The sequence below is a fragment of the Pholis gunnellus genome (assembly GCF_910591455.1).
Source record: "Pholis gunnellus genome assembly, chromosome: 16".
Lineage (NCBI taxonomy): Eukaryota > Metazoa > Chordata > Actinopteri > Perciformes > Pholidae > Pholis > Pholis gunnellus.
This window is the reverse complement of record NC_136543.1, coordinates 15,060,306-15,080,537: the sequence shown is the minus strand read 5'-3', so window position 1 is coordinate 15,080,537 and position 20,232 is coordinate 15,060,306. Positions and strand designations below refer to the sequence as shown.

The 20,232-nt window shown below is 41.2% G+C and overlaps 1 protein-coding gene across 1 annotated transcript in view; it reads left to right on the top strand.

Annotated features, from left to right (window-relative positions):
• The window catches only part of csmd2 (CUB and Sushi multiple domains 2), a gene marked incomplete at both ends in the record, with an annotated part of 202,691 nt that overhangs the window by 61,958 nt on the left and 120,501 nt on the right, over positions 1-20,232 (top strand). The gene's annotated exons all lie outside the window — the stretch shown is intronic.

Here is a 20,232-nt window from a genome sequence, read left to right as displayed (position 1 = left end):
AGGCATTGATCAAACAGCAAAGTAAAACATGATCAAGTACTACTGATACTATCATTACAATGAACATAATCTATAGAAGAGTGAAGTATTTGTTTATTATCTAGTTTTCAGCGTTTTTTCCCTTCGGGGCGTGTCATGTGGTCTGTGGTTTTAAACTGTAATTTGAACACTCAATCTTGGTCACACACCCTCACTCCTTCTCTCAATAGCTCAGTCTTACACACACACACACACACACACACACATGCTCAGCTCTAATGATGAAGAGGTAGGATATCCTGGTGTCAGTGTGGGTCTCTCACCATCTGTGGCAGCTCCTCCTTTCTCTGACAACTCTCTCAGCTCAGGAAGTAATTAGTGAGCTTGATTACCACCGCCAGCCGTATAGTGTTGTTTCACCCCGGCCCACACACACACACACACCTACACACACACACAGTTCAGCCCATATGGGCACAAATGGACATGTGCATACATACGTATTCACACTTTCAGCCAGACTTCTGTATATGTGTGCTGGCACTCTCTAAGAACTTGTGCAAACAGATGTACTCATTCACACTCTCTCTGCCACTTTGTTCCTCCCTCACTCACAAGGCTAATGTTAGCACGACAAATACAGAGTTGTTGCATACAGGTGGACGGATGCAGCTGTTACAAACCAGACAAATCCACTGCTCTTTCTTTGTCTTCGGTGAAATATAAAAATGCAGGTTTAGTTTCAGTAACATGTAGGGGACAGGCGGTGTGGATAAACAAGCAAAGAAAGAGACTTTGAAGTTACAGCCACAGGCAGTTGGCAGGAAGGGGACGAGGGGTAGCCTCGGCTGAGCTATTAAACAGTTGAAACACACAGACGCACACAGGGAAAGACAGAGGGATAAAGGACTGTTGATAGAGGAAAAGGGTTCAGAAAGAATATATGACAAGTCATCCTGGAGTGAGATGGCCCCTGGAAACTTGTGTCAGTTTCACTCATTCACTCAGTAGTTAAGGAAAAACACTTCCCGAGAAGAGCTTGATTGACTCTGAGTGGTCTTAAAACTGAGAATTGTGCCTTGTAGCCTGATATTGAAGTCTCTTTGAAATTTCTGCTTGGCCAACCGAGAGTTGATTGCTTCCCAGACTCCCACAGACTGCAGCCCGACTTTGCTTGTTTTGCACATTTTACGACTTCATTAGCTTCTTGTCCCGAACCTTGATTTGTTCTCTGTTGTCGTATCGGGCGTCCAAATCTCTACCGAGTCTGTCATCTTTGTGCCGATTGTTGCCGGGGGCACCCATAGTGAGGCACCTGCGGCATGGCTGTACTGTCTCAAAGAGCGAGGGAAAACAGTGGGAAGAAAGTGAAGAGGGAGAAGGAATATTGGCAAGCGATGCAGAGTGCAAGTCACAGTTGATCGTGCACATTGCAAGGAAAAGGCAGCATGTGGGACAGAGGACACGGTGCAGACATGCTGACTTGCCTCTATTGTTTAATTATTTTTTTTTCAAAACACGCTGGGTTTTACGCACAAAGTACTGACTTCAAAACTGTTGGTGGTTTTCTTCCAAATCGTAAAAAAACTGAATAGTCTAATTTCAAGACTTTAACTTCATCTCTGAGGTTTCTTCGTGGTTGGGTATCTATCACTTTAAAGTTAGCAGGCAGGAGTAAGGACAGACAAAGGGGGTGACAGGGTCAGAAGTGTACGGAAGGGCTGGACCTTTAGAGGGGAGGATGGACTTGGGAGTGATAGATGGGTGGAGGGCGAACAACCTCCCAGCTGGTGGCCAGTTAGAAAGGTCAGGAGGAGTGCAGTGATGATGCTGACCCAAAACACACATCTTCTCAGTTAATGGCAAAGTGAGCCCTCTACTCAGTGGTGCTAGACGAAGCTCTCGCTCTCTCTCTCTCTCTCTCTCTCTCTCTCTCTCTCTCTCTCTCACCATATAATTGGACTGGTCTGTGATTTAATCATACTGGTTTGTACAGGATTAATTTCTCTTTAAGTTTAAAGTGTGGTTTCTTTATTTCAGGTCTACTATCAACTGTGAATTAGAGTTTACAATCTAGGGCAGGATCAAAGTATTGTCTCATTAGGATGACGTTACCAAGAAATAAGCATTACTTTCTGTCAGAAAGACATATAACTTGGACCTGAATTCTTGTTTTTTTCTCACATCATATCATTGTTGCTTTCAAAGGTAATGTCTCTTATCTGAAGTTAGAAAGCACAAACTGGTATGTCCTTGTGGCCTGATCAAATGGCAGGAATGGAGGTGTTCGTGTGCTCTTATATCACAGCCGTAGAGTGTATATAGTGTTGGAATCCTACTGGCTGCTTGAATCAAACTGTGGGGAGCTCTAAGAGCAGTATTGATTGATACCTGACGGACAGGTTGAGTGGTCCAATGGAAGAAGAGAGGCCAGGGATCAGGGTCAAAACCATGAATCCCTGATCGATCCACAACAGCTCAAACAAAAGCAGGTCAAGTTTGCATGCTCCCACCTCTCTCGTTGTGTGCATTTTGAGAGGAAGAGAATGACCCAGAATAAACAACATCAATCACCCATCCACAACGTCACCCCCTGTATATGTGAATCTGATCCCATTCCCTTACATTCTTGTTTACCATACCATCCACTGCTTTGATTGGCGGCCCTGCAGAGTTAGCATTCTGAAGAGGCAGCCGGAGAAGGCAGCCTTGAAGACTGACTCCAGGAGTTGAGATGTGCATGTGGATTGAATGTGGCAGTGGGAAGGGCTGGTAGAAACAGGCAACTGAATACCGCCTTCTACTCTGCATCACCCCTGACATGACTTCTTCGTTGTTGCTTGCCCAGGGGAACACATTACTCTGCCATTACACTGTTTGCATCCACATTGATTTTCTTCCTCATCACCATCCACTTTGAGGCAATGTAAATAACGCCTGACGCTCGCCAATTGCCAGATGCTCATTCGCCCGCTTGCTACTAAGTGGAACTCACATCTATTTGACTTTTAATTGTCTTTGGTGCTCAATTGTTTTGCAAAGTGCCATAATACATTTTGATCCAGCAGTAGTGCTCCCTTGAGATGTTGAAAGCAACTCTTGCAACACCTTGGATACTATAAATAGAGTATAACTTGCCTGAAACTGAAGTTGAAACTACTCAGAATATTGCCATTACTCCCAAGGCTCAAAAAAAAAAAAGAGCCATTCTGTTGAAAAAATTGCCGCATCACAGTTCAATGATTGCACCATTTTACAGAAAGTGTTCCCAAACAAAACTTATGTCTTCGTTTTCCGTTCTAGTAACTTTTGCAAACTCTATTTCCCTTGAGGGATATCTTTTTGTTTTCATGCAAGCCTTTGCTGACAACACAAAGCATCCTGCGTAAATGCAACTCTTTTTTTTCCTGTTAGGAGATCTGAGAGCCCAACGCGTTTTGATCCCTGTAGGTTGCCTCCTATCCTTTGTCCTCTCTCTTTTAACCTTATACCTTATGGACTTGAGACACTGACATTTAGCAAGCATATGGATTATCCCTGCAGTGCTGATATGTGTCAGCCTGTCGCAGCCCGTGGAGGGAGCTGTGTTTGTGAGTGGGTTAGAAAGAGATAAAGAGCTGTTGCAGGAGAGTACAGAACACTGGATATACTGTATATTGATTGGCTGTTAGGTTGACTCACCTGAGAGCAAGTGCAGCTTCTTCGGAACAGCTTTTTAAGCCCAGGGGCTGTTTTCTCCAGTTTCCGATGGGAGTTATAGCAATATGAGTGTGTTTCATTTTTGTGAAAACGAATGCCTCAACTTTTGTTTTTGTGTTTTCAAAGAGAGTGATACGTTTTTCATGTTGGGGCTCCTGAGATTTAAGTTTAGGTTTACTGCAGCACATATTCTTTTATTGTTTACCTTAGATGATCCACTGCTAGATTGTGGTGCAATGTGAATGTGTGTACATGCCAACTGCTATTTGCCATGTGGAGAACACGCTCGTTTCATACTCTCTCCTACTTGGACTCAACGGCAGTCCATCATGTCAAGCAATTGGCTGCCAGATGTACGCCGCTTTTAAGAATTTCCTTAAGTAATAAAGTCACAGAGAGAGTGAGTATGGACCTGATTGATTGTGAAACATATCCTCTGTCTATTGTTTGCCCGGCAGCGCAAGAAGATGTGGCGGCCCACCTGTGATCCCGAACGTCCCCTGCTTGAAAACGTAATTTATTGAACGTTTGGGCACTATGGCAGTTATCTTCTGCAAGGGAGTGCAGAGTATTGGCAGCATATGCAGGGGCACTTTGCATAGATGTGTTTTTAAATGGATGATGTGTGCTGGTTGAGTGGGCATATATTGTCTGTGTGACATTTCCCCCCCCCCCCCCCCATCTCTTATGCTGTGGCCTGTTTCTCACAACACGGACTGGTGGAGTAAAGGAAGAGTTTTGCTATGGAGCTTTACCGGTAATTCATCACAGCATCACTAGTCTGGTCACGTATAGGAGGGTCTGAGTCTGGCTTTTCTCTCCCTCTCTCGCTGTGTCTCTTTATCTTTCTCAGTCAGTCTCTCTCTCTCCTGCTATGTGGGCCCATAAAGCATCTGAGTGGATAGTTTGATCTGATTGTCTAATGAAAGTCTATAGTCTTTCATCATACATCCTATAGTCGTTTACTGTAAGTGCTGCTCTCTTCATAAAACCCACATACAAATCATCCAAAACGAAAGTAAACTACAGATAATAAACAGCGTTCTTTGCTTTTTAGTAAAGTTTTCCAGATTCCAGAGTTTGAGATGCAGCCCAATGTACTTGTGAAGTGCATGTCAGAAGATTGGCTTTTGATTTGGGCATTCCCAAACACCGGTTACTGTTGACTCCTGTATTCCCCTAACTTTGCATGCCTGTTGCAATGGGAATTATATGCATATACTGTATATGAAAGCCCACAACCACACTCCCTAAACTTTACAATGGAGAAAGTTCATGAGGAGATAAACATTGGTTGAGATGGAAATGTATCACCGCTGATGTGAGGGATGGTAATGAAGCCCTGGCGCACGCCAGCGATCATCACATCAAAGACAACAAAAAAGAGCCCCCAGATCGCGTTGTGAGGGGCTTATATATATGCCAGCTGCATCCATCACATCCTCTTATCCTGCTGGATCCCTGTCTGTTTTTTTTTTACCTACAAGTTTATTTATATGTCTACCTCTACAGACTCTCGAGACTCATCGACCACTTTACCTCGCCCATTTCTCCAGCCTGCAGATGACTCAGACCTGCAGCCGGTCTTGCTAAGGTTCTTAGAGATTAATTGTGCAGACCGCATCATTTAGTTTTTTTTGTTCGTCTTTTACTATTGAATTTTGACATAGTGTAAATATAATACCTACTTCTGCAAAGTTGTGGATAGGACGTAACAAGTGTTTGTTTTTGTCATATTGTCCACTCGTGGTCCCTCAAGATCGCTGATAGGCGATCCGATTGCCAGGGGGCCGTGGCCTGGCTCAGCATCTGACGGAGCTTTGAATTAATCAAACCTTTTGAAGAGCAACTGCACACACTTCACTGCTGTAAACTAAATGATAGAACTGTACTTTGATGAAACGCATCAGTGCTGGATCTGCAATTTATGATTGAAAATACCTGAAAACGGCATCTACTGTTTTAAATCTAATTAGAGCAAATGATGGAAGAGATGATTTGTTCAGTGATATCATTAAAAAAAGACTATTACACAAAACGAAACATCAAGACACCAATAGCACCAGTAATCAGTTTGCAACTCCTCCTCCCACTCCTTTGTGGTAGTTGTCAAACTGGACCCACGGCACATGTCTTCTCTTTACTACTCAAAGAAAAAAAAGAGGTAGGTTCATTGAGGGTTTATACCATCCGCTGGCCCATCAGGAGATGGGGGAAGATGGTCTTGTCCCCGAACAGACAGGTTCGTTGGGGATGGAGTGCTGGGGGGGCAGGGAGACGGGGACAAGAAGCGATGGAAAAGGTTTTTCAATAAACAGAGACAAATAGCCATAAATAAAGTACCATCTTTAAAAGGTTAGTTACCACTGTTGTTAGTCCATACCACTTCTGGTCAGTCCCTTTGCAGCTGTGTGTTGGGGGAACAGCGGTGTTCTTGATGTACTGTCTCGTACTAAATTTCCGCCTCATGGTTGCGCAAAGCCACTGTTACGTTAGCTGTCACACAGGCACACTGGCACTGCACGGGATAGGAATACCTAAACACAATGTGAAAATACACAAATCTGTTACAATACATACTGTCCTTGCTGCAAGTGCAGGAAAACATTAAAACATCACAAAAAATGTTGACAGTCAGGATGTCTCAGAGTAGCAAAGCTGCATTCTTCATCATTCAACTGGTATTTTTCATCAGATAATATTTTATGTGAAAAAGGTTTATCTAAAATGATATATATGACAATTATATTTTACTGGACTCACTGAAATGTTTAATATAGTCTGATGACTACAAATGTACATTTGACACAGCAGTTAGACTTAAAAATAGCTGGCAAAACTAAGAAAATAAGCATTTTAATCTACAGAGTAAAACTAGATAATATAGAGTAGATGCCAAACACTAGACACTGGTCCATACTGTTTGTATTTTGGAATAAATACTGGGTTAGCCTGAGGGAAGAATCAATGTCAGGATTCTTCTGAATAGTATATCTTCTGGAAGTGACTCATGACTTGCTTGTTTGTAATACCAGGTCTACCAATTTGAATTTCAATGTACCCAATTAATTAGCTTTCAAAAAAAACATTTCAAAAGGTCACCTCTGCCGTCTTCTTGAATGCCGTTTGCCCCATTTTCCCTCTTTTTGTTCTGCAGTGTCAGCTTTTATACATCTAAAACCATAGTTTGGCTTATCGGCCTGTGCTTGACCAAAAGATCAATAGCTGTCTTTGCCAGTCTCCCCGCTGCAGCCCCCTTTTGTCTGAGTCAGGATTTATTAACGGCAGCACTTGGTTGAGGACTCAATCTGTAACTCGCCATCGATCAAAACTGCAGCTACGATGAACTTTGCGCCACACGCCAAGAAATGCTCCAGCGGAACATTATCTCCAACACCTGGTGCCTTGTTGCAGATTGGCTCACCCCAGCACTCCACACTTTATTACTCCCTCTGTCAAATTGCTCAGGCTAAGAGCTTCGGAGGGGAGGGGATTAGGGGTTGCAGAAAGCAAGGTTAGTGGAAATGGGCCAAAGCATACCCACGTACTCTAGCACACTTCCAAGCTTGCTTGTGGGTTTTCAGTTCGGCTACATTATACAAATTACACCACAGCAGACGAGTAAGGGAATGCATTATATTCTTCATTATTGCATGGTATTGTCATTGATCATCCGTGCTGTGTTTAGCAGATGCCGCAATTTACTGGGCAATATTTAGTCAAACCTATAAACCAGCTCCCACGAGGCAAGCAGCCTGGATAGCAATGTGTTTGTGTAAGCATGTCTAGCCATGTGTTACCTCACCCCCATCCCAGTGAGACCAGAGAACACGCAGAGGTTAGACGTAATGGCCCAGATCACTGTGCCCTGACTGGGTGTCTCTTTAGTTGTGTTTACTAAGCACTGCACCATTGGGATCCAATCTGTCGCTTTTTACAGTCCCACAGATGCACTAATGGCTTATGATTTGTACACAGAGGCATATTTGAAGTAATGCACATTGGCGCCCTGGGCCTGCAAATGGATTGGAGGCATTGTTTTTTTGGGATGCCTTTTAGATGCAGAACTTTAATACTGAATGTTCATATCTCAGTAGTACTGTAATACGTTAACTAATTTGAAAATATGTTTTTGAAAGCTTATCTTATCCAAACACTTAATTCTGCTCTTCAGGACATTACAGCAAGGGGCCTCTTTACTTAACAGCGCCGTATGTCTGCATATGCATGCGTTTTGATTAATTATACCAACTCTGATGTCGTAAGTACAAGGATCAGCGTAGTCCAAACTATAATCACTCTCTTGTTCCCTGTGTCTTTCATCTTCCGCCGCTTTTGTGAAAACAATAGTTATACACTTGTGTTTGTTCAGCAGCTTCCACTGATGATTCATCCTACAGCCCGCTTTGATCCCTTAATTCACTCCCTTGGTCAAGGGCCACTAATCTAAAGAAGGATGGCATGCTTCAGTGGCTTTTTGTTATGGTGTGATCAAAAGATAGAGGCTGTATGGAAATTAGATTTTCAGTGTCTTGCTTGGTCAACATCACTGTTTTCTGCCAGATTGTTATACCTTTAACCTTGGCCTCCCTCAATCTTTCAGAGTGTGATTGGTGTGACACACTACGTTCCACAGGACTGTGAGGGACGTCACACCAGTCAATTAATCAATCACAGTAATTAACCAAGCAAGAGGACGAGGAAGAGGGAGGGCAGAGAAGAGAGGCTTAGAAGGAAAGCAACATATGAAATCAATCAGCCAAATGCACAGTGCACTCAGTGGTCTGTTGTAGAGGACACTGAGTACGGCAATTAGATTGTAAAAGCAGGTCAGTGAGGACAAGTTCACGCATCCTTTTTAATGCCAACTTATTGCATTGCATCTGACTGTGTAATGGCGCACACATGCACTTAACAAGGTTATTCTGCACTGCCAAAACAAATCATTTTAAGGTAGTCCAGTGTTCACTCTTAAACTCTAAATTTAAGTTGTCGAATAAAACCCTTCAAATGACCAGAGGGCTAAATTCTGTATTTTTTTAGGCTTTATAAAGCTAGGAGTGACATTCTAGCATGGCAAGGGGCCTTCCTTAGCATCTGCTTATTCATCTTGATAGTTTTAATCGTACTCAATTTCTTATTGTTTAGGACACATTTCCAAACCAGACAACAATGGAAAAAAAAAAAAAAAATGATTTAAGAAAACATTTCCATTATACAGACATCATGACGTAGCAAAATCAGTGATTCATTTTATGTTCACATGCACTATTGAAATGATGCAATACTTATTTTTACTAAACATAGTAACAAAGCAAATTCTAAACAAAGTGACCTCAAAGGCGGATCTTTGTTTGCTGCAGTAACAGCAGAACATTTTCTTCCTGAGCATCCCGAGTGGACGGAGATGTCATTGTCTGATATAGCTCACTGCTCAACCACAACACGTCCCTATTCTCTTTCTCTAACCTCCCTTTTTCCATAAAACAACTTGCAAACATAGGAGCAAAGGGCTCAAACACACAGACACCAAATACGTAAAGCATGCTGTGAAAAACTAGCCCACTTGACAAGTAATACAACGTGACAACATCAGCCAAGGGGGCGTTAGATAATTCCCCTTCTTTCCAGTGCAAATCAGCTTGCTTTTGTTGAATCAAGCGCCATTGTGTCGTTGATACTACAGTGGAGTGATCTGCTCTTTGGAGACAATGGCACTTGTTTCTACTCCCTAAAACACGTAAAACTGCATCAGGAACAAGTAGAATCCACAAAATAATGACTCACAAATGAATGAATAACCTAAAGATTGATGTTTTTGCAGTGCCATACAGGCAACAATACAGTTAGGTTTCAGCCATGTTTCTTTCGTCTTAATGGCTGACTCATTCCAGACCACGATATCAACATCTACGTTTGAACCAACGGGCATACTGACTCAGTCGTTCTCATCTTTGATGACACATTACTCACACACTGGGGGTCCTCCTCTACTCTTTGAAAGTCATGTTCATTCATAAAACATTCCTGTATTTTAGGGTTGGGAAACTCACATTTGTGGCTCGTAATGTAAGAAGAAAAGAGGGATCAAGAGAGGAGGAGGGAACCTGCAAGGTGAAATAAAGCAAAGGACGTGGCTCACTGGTTGAGAGTGTGATATATCTTAATCTTATTTGGGACAGTTTGCCCATGTGTGTATGTGAGTTTGCACACTCAGTATGCATTCAGTTCTCACCTGGTGCTACTGTGAATGCGTTTGTGTGTGCGCAGTGGGGCAGTGAAATACCTCTCGTCTCCCCATTCATTAGACAGAAGCTGTCTTTCTTTTTGTATGGGGTGACAGTAGGCCAACCTGAATATATTTACAGAGGAACCTTTATGAACTCTGGTGAGCGTGCTTTGACCGGCAATTACAGGCCGCACAGCAGCGTGCCTCCATAAAAACTCCTCTCGACTGCATCAATAAACGTGGGGCGGCAAAGGATGACAGGCAATGTAGGCCTTCACCGTAAAAAGCTCTGTAGACTCTGTAGAATTATCATACAAACACTAGTTAATACATTATGACTCTATTTCTGGCAGCAGGCAGGTTTTTATACTTACTATCATATTATGTGATATGTATATATATATATATATATATATATATATATATACACACACATGTATGTGTGTGTGTGTATATATAAAATAAAACTGACCAGACCTATCCACTCTCATATTTCACTTTGATTCTTAACATTATTAAATTTTGTCATGAATAAAATGCCACAAACCATAAAATGTAATAACGTATTAAATTGTAGGTAAAAAAAAAGTGAATACATTATTTATTAGGCTATTAAATAGATTTTTTATTGCATTTTTATTACGTTATTAGCAGTTCTTATATTATGACGATTCTTTTTGTGGCTTAGAAGTTGAGTCATATTTGTCTTTTTTGAATACTTATACTCATTGCAGACAAGGCTGTTGCTTCATCAGAGGTTAAGTCAAAGCTAAAATGATACAGTGTTTATTTGATCCATTAGACTCCTTCTGTAAGTGGGCTTTTGCGTGGTAGAGATTTTTGGAGAGTGCCAGAGAGGTGTTAGCATTATATTGATCCCACAGCACTGCAATCTTTCTTAATCTCGCTTTCCCCACAGAGAGAATGAGACACGAGCAAAGACAGAGACCAACACAAAGTTTTATCTTGACAAGGCTCTAACATATACGTCCCTGATAACAGGACTTTGCAACAAATGTGCTTTTAACAAATCATTGGTTTCTTGTAATTATTCTAAAATGCGAAGGTTAATCTACAGTTGGTCTATTGGAGTTGCAAGGTGTTGACATTTAAATGTTGAAATGAGTGTTGGGGCACACCAGCACACTACAAATGCAGGTAATTTCCATGTACCTTGTAGCACAGGTTATCAGTCTCATCCTCTACCAACATGTGAACCTCGTCATGTCTTTGTTCGACACTGAGGCTGCCTGCTTGCCACTCTTCGTGCTTTTTTTAATTAGATGGTCCGATTAGAGAACATTGAGAAGAGGGATGGGCAAGGGGGGAAAAAAATAATTAAAAAAGGGATTTGTCTGGTCTGGGGCTCATGCAGGCAGAATTAGCTTGCGCTGCCTGGCTCTATCACTGGCAGATCAGTGTTGCTAATATCACAGTGTTATTAGCTCCGCTATCCTCCCCAACTGTGTGATAACGGAGGATTACGGGGGTGCTGTGGCCTGTGAACCATGAAAAAAAACAGCGTGATTTGACTTAGCATGGCTAATTAGTGCGCTCTTTGCATGGATGATTGAGATCAGCGAGGAAGCTGATCCTTTGACACGAGGCCAGTTTTGGAGACTATATAGTAGCGTGATACAAAAATACATGTACTGTACAAACATGCAGCGTTGCCTTTTGCTGTTTTGTAGATATGCCTCAATATATACGAAAACGGGTATTACATTAGATTGTGTACTTGGTTAGTATGGTAGGGGAAGCAGAGTGGTCATATTTTGCAGCCCTGGGTCCAAACTGTGCCCTGCGGTGAGGTTTATCCTCTCCCTTGTCCACACTGTTCTGTCATGCCACATCATTTTGCTGTGCTGAATACTGCATAATGGGGTACTTTGTTGGATCTATTGGTTTGTATGTGTGCAGGTTAGTAGCGTATTATTGTGTTTGACTCTGAGTTTGGAGTCAGATGTTGGACCTGTTGGGTTCTCAACACATTACTCTTCTCCCCCGCCCCATGTAGGTGTGAATATCAAGGGGCACATTGATGAAAATGAAAACAACCAGATCTAGTCGCTGTCATATTTCACTTTGATTCTGTGCTGCTGTTCTCAAGTTAAATGTTGCCCTTTCTTATCTTATCTTTATTATGGCATCTACAGCATTCTATCTGGATCTATCTGCAACAGATGCACAGTGTATTGCATGTGGGATAAGGATATCTATTTGAAATATTATTGGATGATTTTTGTGGTTAATAAAACGTGCTGTTGTGAAATTACTGGGTCAGCATTAAGTATTGTTGGTGCTCCTTTAAACTTAGCTTCCTGTATATGGTAATGAATTATCTTTGCAGTGTAAATTAAAATGAAATCTGAACTTAAAGGTGCCTTCACCGATCAAGCAGAACATTTTATTTGAAGAATATATTTCTGGATAACCCTTAACTCAGAGAGATGCCTTCCATCTTTCTCTTTTTTGCCCTTTCTTGTTTGAGTTTCTGTTGCTTACACACTTGATCCTCTTAGTAGAGCTTTAACTTTGCAGGGTTTTTAATGTTTTGTGTCAGAGGTGAAAAAAGGCGGTTTTAGCCCTTTAATGTGCTATAAATAGTACCATCAGAGCAAGACAGATGAATAGTGTTGCTCAGGGATTATTCTGCCTTTTCTTCTCTTGGTGTGGATGCCATGGGGAGGGGATGGGAGGGTTGGCTATAGGCTAAACTAAAGCTTATACATTTAGTTCCTTTGTAGCTTCCTTTTTCATGCAGTGTGCTGACGCTATTTCTTTGCACTTCCTTCCTTCAGTTCTCTCATTTCCCAGTTCATTACAGCAGATAGCATCCTCATGGTGGTTTTTCATCTTGTCTCCGTCCTTCATAACAATGTTCCCCCGACAGCAGACTCATCCTCCAGGATCATTAATTGGACTACCGTAAGCCCTTCTATTCTATCCACCCCCTCATTAGTACTTCTAAAAACGGTATGGATTGTGGCTTACACTTTACATACTGCCATACAGCTCTCTCTGGTTTATTGGCTACTGCGTTCTTTGCCATTTGAAATACACAATATACAGATCAATACATTTTTTACTTTATTTTTTAACTGTATTATTTATCTAAAAGTGAAATTGAATTTCTATTACAATATGTTTAAAACAAATGAGAGCATGATTTCTCTCAGTCTAGTCATTCGGTCTTTCTTTTGTCCCCGTGCCATGTTCTTGGTTCCAACCCTTGGCCTGGTTTAGGGCTCAGGAAGCCCCACAGCAGATTAGTTCAGGCTTTAGCTGTGGTCCTGACATCAAAGGTGCAAGGATAGAAGAGGGAAACGGCAGTGGAGCAGAGACACAGGACAGCAAACACTGGCACCAATATGGACGGGGTGAAGGGAGGACATGGAATAAGGCTGAGTAAGAGATGTGCAGGATTACAGACCACAGGCCTCTGTCTGTCAGTCGAACTGATATACTGCAGAAACAAGGGGACTGGTTAGAGAGGACGTGAATTAATATCGCACATGGTATTCAGACCAGACAATGGTAGATAGTATTTGTCTAGCTACATTGCATTTATTGCTTTACCCTGTCTACTATGGCTGCCAGATCAAATTGATTTTCCTCCCTTTATTCCTCGGCAACTGAGAATTGGACAATGTGTTTGGTTAACTTTTGTTTTACTATCTTACCTTAGCCGAGTCCCCCGATGAGCCCTAACCTTTGTGTACTGCGAGCCGATTCAAAGCAGAGGCATATTAATTATTAACATTTAAAAAAAACGACTTGGTCTTGTAGAGTATACAGCGGAATATAAACACTACATGTTCATTACTCCCCAGAGCCAAGCAATTGATGTTACTTGTCAGAATTAAACTGGCTTAGAGTAGATGAAACATTAATTATCCCATGGGGAAATCTGATCATTATTGTTGGAAAGACAAACAATATATGCCTTGACTGTTAAATGTTATTTAAATACTCAAGAAATGAAAGTTGAAAAGGTACACAGACATGATTACATGATTACAACATTACTTCCCGTGGGTAATGTTCATACCTGAAATCAGCATAGCGTTTGGCCAAACGAGTTGATCAACAAGGACCAATTAACTGTTGCATTTTAGATTTAGACTGACAATAAGGGTTTCTTTTTGAAGCGTTGAGAACATGCAGATTTTTGCTTGATCTCAGACAGATTGGTGTAATACATATAGAGCATTGTGACGACTTAAATTCAGTCGCTCAATTGTTTGACTTGACATTACCCTCGTTGGGTTAACCATTATGATAGTTGGTCAAAACCAGGTCAGCTGTTGCTTGTTTAATGCATGTTTGCTCAGAGGTTGTAACTGTTTCACTTGGTCCTTACTGCTCTATATCCTGTGTGTTTTCTGGTTATCACATTGAACCTGCAGCTATCGCAGAGGTTAGCCTGACAATACTCAATTCCCCAAAACTTGGATCTCTTTAAGTTGTCGCTGGATACGGGTAGTGGTTGATAGTCACTCATAGCATTCACCCTTCCCTGAGGCAGCAGCCCTCCCCGAGCCAACCAGGCGTGTGTTCTCTAATTATCAAGCACACACTGCTGCTCAGGGAGCTCCATGGCAGATCCCAAGACAGAGGAAGTGTGAACATAAAGTCACACACAAACGCATGTACCCCTGCACACACCCACACACACACACACAATAAATATATTTTTGGTTGGAAGATATTTGGGTGCTCATGGGCAGGGCATTAAAGTCACATCATTTATTTAACTGTATCTAATTGAGTCCATAGGGATTGTTTGTTGTTATTGAGCTTTATTTATGAGCAAAGAAAGGGTGGAGGAAGAAACACAGAACTTGTACATTCATGCATTTCATATAAAGGGATTTCATTTCTAGAACAGTGCGTAGGACCCACACCAAACATTTGCATATGTACAAATGTAGAAATGTACGTAAATGTAAATGCACAAACAAAAGCCCTGCTGTTAAAATAACAGCACCTGTCAGTGGTGGGTAATTGTGTGCATTGGGTAATACTCAGTAATACATCAGTCGTTGTTTAGACGGTGTGAAGACTCGTGATTCGCTAAGTGATTTTCTTTCTTCCTTTGATTAGCTTTGCTCAAACAAACAGGTGGGTATTGCCATATTGTTTTTCTATACACACTGTTTACAGATTCTTGTTTGGCATCCTCACAGTATTAACCAAAAATGTAAAAAAAAAGAAACTTATGAGCTTATTCGTAATAATACTAGCAAGTCATTCCATGTCCTGTGGCTTTTTTTCCACTCATATAAGTGCTTTTATTTTGTAGCGCTTATATCTATAGACTATAATTCATCTTTTCAACTTCTGAAGTCCATTATATTGATGTTGCACCGTCACCCTCAAGTGATGTTTCCTTGACCAATTTGTCTATTGGACTACAATAACTGCTTTGTATCCCAAGGAAGAGTTGTGGGAATTGCACTTACCAAAGGCACATTGTTAACACTGTTTTTTCTTGAATATCCCCTGGTGACTTTGACCTTTTTCACTACAGGATAGCAGAGTCAGACAGGCCTCTACCATGGCCCTCTCATTCAGGATAGCAACATACAGTACTTCACCCTCTGTGACTGTCTTACTGCAGGCTCTCTGTCTGTCAGGGAAAGACTGATGCTGATTGACAGCTTACACAAGGTCTCTGTCACAGCGACTGTAATCACATTCACCATGGAAAGGCTGAGGCATACTCAGACTTTGATGCCCTGATGGCCTAGAGGTATCAAATACATGAAAGATGTATTTTTTTTCCATAATGTAGTCTTGATATGGGGGAACTCAAGTATGCTTTACCATGGGTTTTTGGTGCAGTGTTTTCATCGCTGCTTCTATAATTGTACAATACAATTTTTTTTTCTTACAAATAAGGTTTTCTGATCTGCTTTTTAAATGACCCATGGATATTATTTTTTTTGCCACCCTTTGGTATACATTGCTGTCCCGCAGACACAATATAATACCATGTCTTTGCATCATTACTGATCAATGCTTAATTTCTAGAGCCATGTTGCAAAGCCTCCACACAAAACCTTCTTCCGGTTGTAAAAAAGTGACTCTCTTCTAAGTCAGGAGATAAAAGAGTTTGAAGGAAAAATAGCAATACTTGTTCTTGACCTGATTTTGCTGTTTGCGATCCTTTTGGCTGTCAACAGTAACACGCCAATAGACAAATGCAGGCTGTGTAGAAATATGCTGGTTCCTTTGCCACATAAGTTATAAATGCTAGATATTTGATATATAGTTCAGCAAGTTTCTTTTGAATGACTCACACAGTATAAGCGGATAGATAGCATATATAAAATAGTTATTATGCATATTTTTTTTTTTTAATTTGCTGAATTATACAGTGAATACTGATTTAGTTCCAGTCAAAGCCACTCCATCGACACATCCACCCACACAACCTATTTGATTCCTTTTTGAGTGCTTCCTGCTTGGGGTGACAATATTAATGAGAGAGAAATTAGCGTCAGCCACCACTGTGCTGCCATTAGGCTACTCTTGTGCAAATTAACGGATGATACTGCTGTCATTTTCATTAATGTGAATTTTGAAGTTGAAATGAATGCAAATTATTGTGCACTTGGAACTATTTTTGATGGGGGGAAAATAACGTTGTTTGTTGTAGCAGATGAGTGCGGCGATGTCTTAAAAGCTTGCTGCGAAATGAAAAGGTCTGCGTGATTGGAATGAAAGTTGAGTGGCGTAGTGTGACAGGCAGACAGCTGTCACTAAAACAACAGTTTAAACAACTACAGCTGTACCTGAGAGTGTACCGTACCTGTACATGTGTGCATCTTTGGATACATTGTGCATGTCTATACACACAGCAAATGTGTGTATGGCGATGTGTTTGGACACATAAATAGACCTGTAACAATGGATTTTGTAGCTTCAAATAGACGTGGGAGAGTGAAGGACGGACTGCGTACAGAGGTGTGACAGGCAGGTTTGACTCAGAGCTTTCATCAGTAAGGTCTGTTCTTGTCCGTAGGAGGAGGAGTCATGCAACTTTAAAAAAACCTATAAAAACCAAGAATGGTGAAACTGGAAAGACTGTTTTACACCTAACCAAGAATAAATGAGTATCGTAACTGAATCTAACTGTGAGCCCTGTGTTGTGAATGGTACCAGATGATGAGCTGACTGTGTGGTTGCGCCCCTTGTTGGCAAGTTCTTTGATTGAAAAAAGCTGGATGTGTTGCGTATACAAGGAAAAAGAAGGGCATGGACATGTCGTCTGGCGCAGAGATGGTGGGCAGCATCTTGATGCATGAGCGTTCAAACACAAGTGTTGCTGAGAGCCACAGAAGGTCGGTGTGGGTTGCTCAGAATAATGATGAACAGCTGCTCTTATGGTACTCATCATTGTCTCTTTCATATTCTCTTTTCCACTTAGAGTGACATGCACTTTGTTGTGATGACAGAGAAAAGAAAAAAAAGACAGCTCCATTCCCCCCAGTGGTTCTCTCCACTATTGCACCTCACTTCTCATCCATCCCTTGATCGGCCTGGCATGCTCACTTCCATCTGGCAGACACGCTGCTGATTAATGCGTTCATAATCACCACGGAGACCAAGAAAGGTGATTAATACTAGTCATTTAACATAGTTAGACCCTCCAGTGTTTGTCTGTGTGTTTGTGTGCCTTCCCGGCCAAGGTCTTTGTCAAAGAATGACTGTACGTGTGCGCATGCATACAGTACTGTACATGTCAAAGGAATGATTTATGTATTTCCACTCTAATGACACTTGAGTAACTGTTGTGAAATGATGGCATGTTAATACCTTTTTGAGTGTCATTGTATCAGTGCCTTGCAGCCTCTGCATAGAAATGGAATTCAAGGTTGAACAGGCGATGCTTGAATCAGTCTTTTAAAATGTTTACTTGGATTGACAGATGTTTCCTTTGAATTGACAAGTCCTTTGGGACAGGACAGAGAAAAAACACTTATATGCCGTCAGCATCCTGACTTCACACTCTGCTCTATCTCTATATATTGACCTAAAGTATATCATTATGAAAGAATCCCCAGGGTTTTGTAGACGAGTCAGTGGCCACCCACCCTAATGACATGAGCTATTTAGACTTCATTAATCTACACACTGAGGGAATGACAATGGGGATGATGTGTCTGCCCACATACTGCAACCACTGTGTCCTCCATGGATCCATATTTGCATATATATATATCCTACAGTAGGGTGTACATGTTTTAGTGACAGAGAAAGAACAGTATGTTTCCCTCTGAGATTGGCTAAAAATAGATGCATGCAGCATGAAATCGTGTAGACACATAGACACATGTTAAGTGCACATACACAAGCATGCATGGATACACAAAGGCATTGCAATTATCATTATCATCATCATCTTCATCAGCATCAGCATGCATACCAAACCTGGGACATATTTTCCTTATTAAAAAGTCGAAAACAAGCACAGAGAATGCAGTCAGTGTTTTCTCTCTTGCTTTATGCACTTTTTTTTTTTACTTGCGAAAACCATGTATGTTTACTGTTTTCAAAATGATACCTCATGTCTTATGTGTGGTCAAGTGTGTTTCTGTTGATGGTTGAGTGGGTAATTCATCTTTCAAAAAAGGAGTGACAAATCAAATGCTGACATTGCACCATTTTCCCTGTAAATCACTGCAAGGCTGGAAATTGTCCCAAGCTTAGCTGCAGTCGAAGTCAATTATGCCCAAGGCAATTTTTGTTTTTGTCACAAGAGGAGTGAATATAGATAGTGTAAACAAGCAAATTGCATGACCCAGACAATATTGCCGAGAGGCAAAGTGACCCAAAGTCAAAGCTTGTGCTTCTTAATTCTTTGCAGGCAATTAATGCTAACTCACACAAAGCTGTGTAACCAGTTAAAACAGCGCACACTAGCTGATAAAGCAAGTATCGACTCAGTCCTTAATCGTATACATGCAGTAACCTTTTACCGTTATTGTTCCACATATCTGTGACATGAAAGTAATGCCTTTTTACAGCTTAGTTGTACAACATAACTCTTTCTCATATTTACACCCCCTGTGAGAACACTGACATAGAGTAATGGCATTCAGGTATGACTAACTGTGGCTCTGTCACACACACACTTAATAAGCATACACATCTACAGTTTATAATGTATTACAGTTACGTTATCTTGTATTCCACTTTGTTCATGTAAAGTCAGTTAGTTAATGGATTATTTTTATCATCTGTGTCTTAACACACACACCTGCAAGTGAGCAGAGGCAGTGGATGTATCATGGCTAAGGTGGGAGGAGGGTAAAGGTCGCCGCTGACTCAGGAGGAAGCAGATGGAGAGACATCTTTTAATTGGATGGCGGTTTTACAACAAATCGTTCACGGTCATGGGTGATGTATAAACGATAGCTCTTTTCTTCTGCCTCAAGGTGTTTTCCACCCTTTCTCTTTGAACTTTACCTGATTGATGACTTTAATATTTACCTGCAATCTCTCCTTCTGTTAACATTGGGCAGGGCGTTAAAAGAAAATAAAGCATAAACTCATGAAATGCTGTGATTAATACCTCTAAAGCTGAATGAAGTATAAAACCATAAAAGACTATATGAGCGCATGTTATCTCCCTGGAACGGTTTAGAACTGGAAGACCAATAAAGGCTAATGGAAGAGGAGATGAGGCTCTATCAGCTAGAGCGAATATCGCTCCGCTTTCTGCTGTATAATGGAAGAGAACTTGGCCCACTTCCACTTTGCCCAGATAACTTAAAGGCTTAATTATACCTGGTGTTTTGTAGTTTAGTGTGTCATTTGGAAGGACGATCACAGATTGCGACCAAAAAACACCCACAAGCCCAAATTGAGCTGATGTCAGACGTCAGAGTGGGTATTCATCATTTTGTTATATTTGCTGAAATTTGTGTTACTTCCCAACTGCAAACAAATCCAATGCTCTGCCCATGCACTCATTGCGTGTCACCAGAGTCCTCCACAAGCTGCTAGCTTAATGTTAATTCAGATCATTTTGTGGGTGTGGCTTTGGAGCAAAGCCTGATGGGAGGGTCTGTCAGTGTTGCTTTGAACTTTCTCTTGTCTAAATAAGCTTTAATATTCAATGTGTATTAAATATTAAAATGGTAATTAATCCACCGTGATGCATTATTGTTTTACTACATTTCATTGAACATCTGGACCTTTGTGTATCCACGTATCCCTCTTCGTGCATCTGTATGTGTTTATGCTTGTTTATAGACCAAATGTGGGAGAACACCTGCATGCATTCAGGTATGAATCTGTGTACGACTTACTCA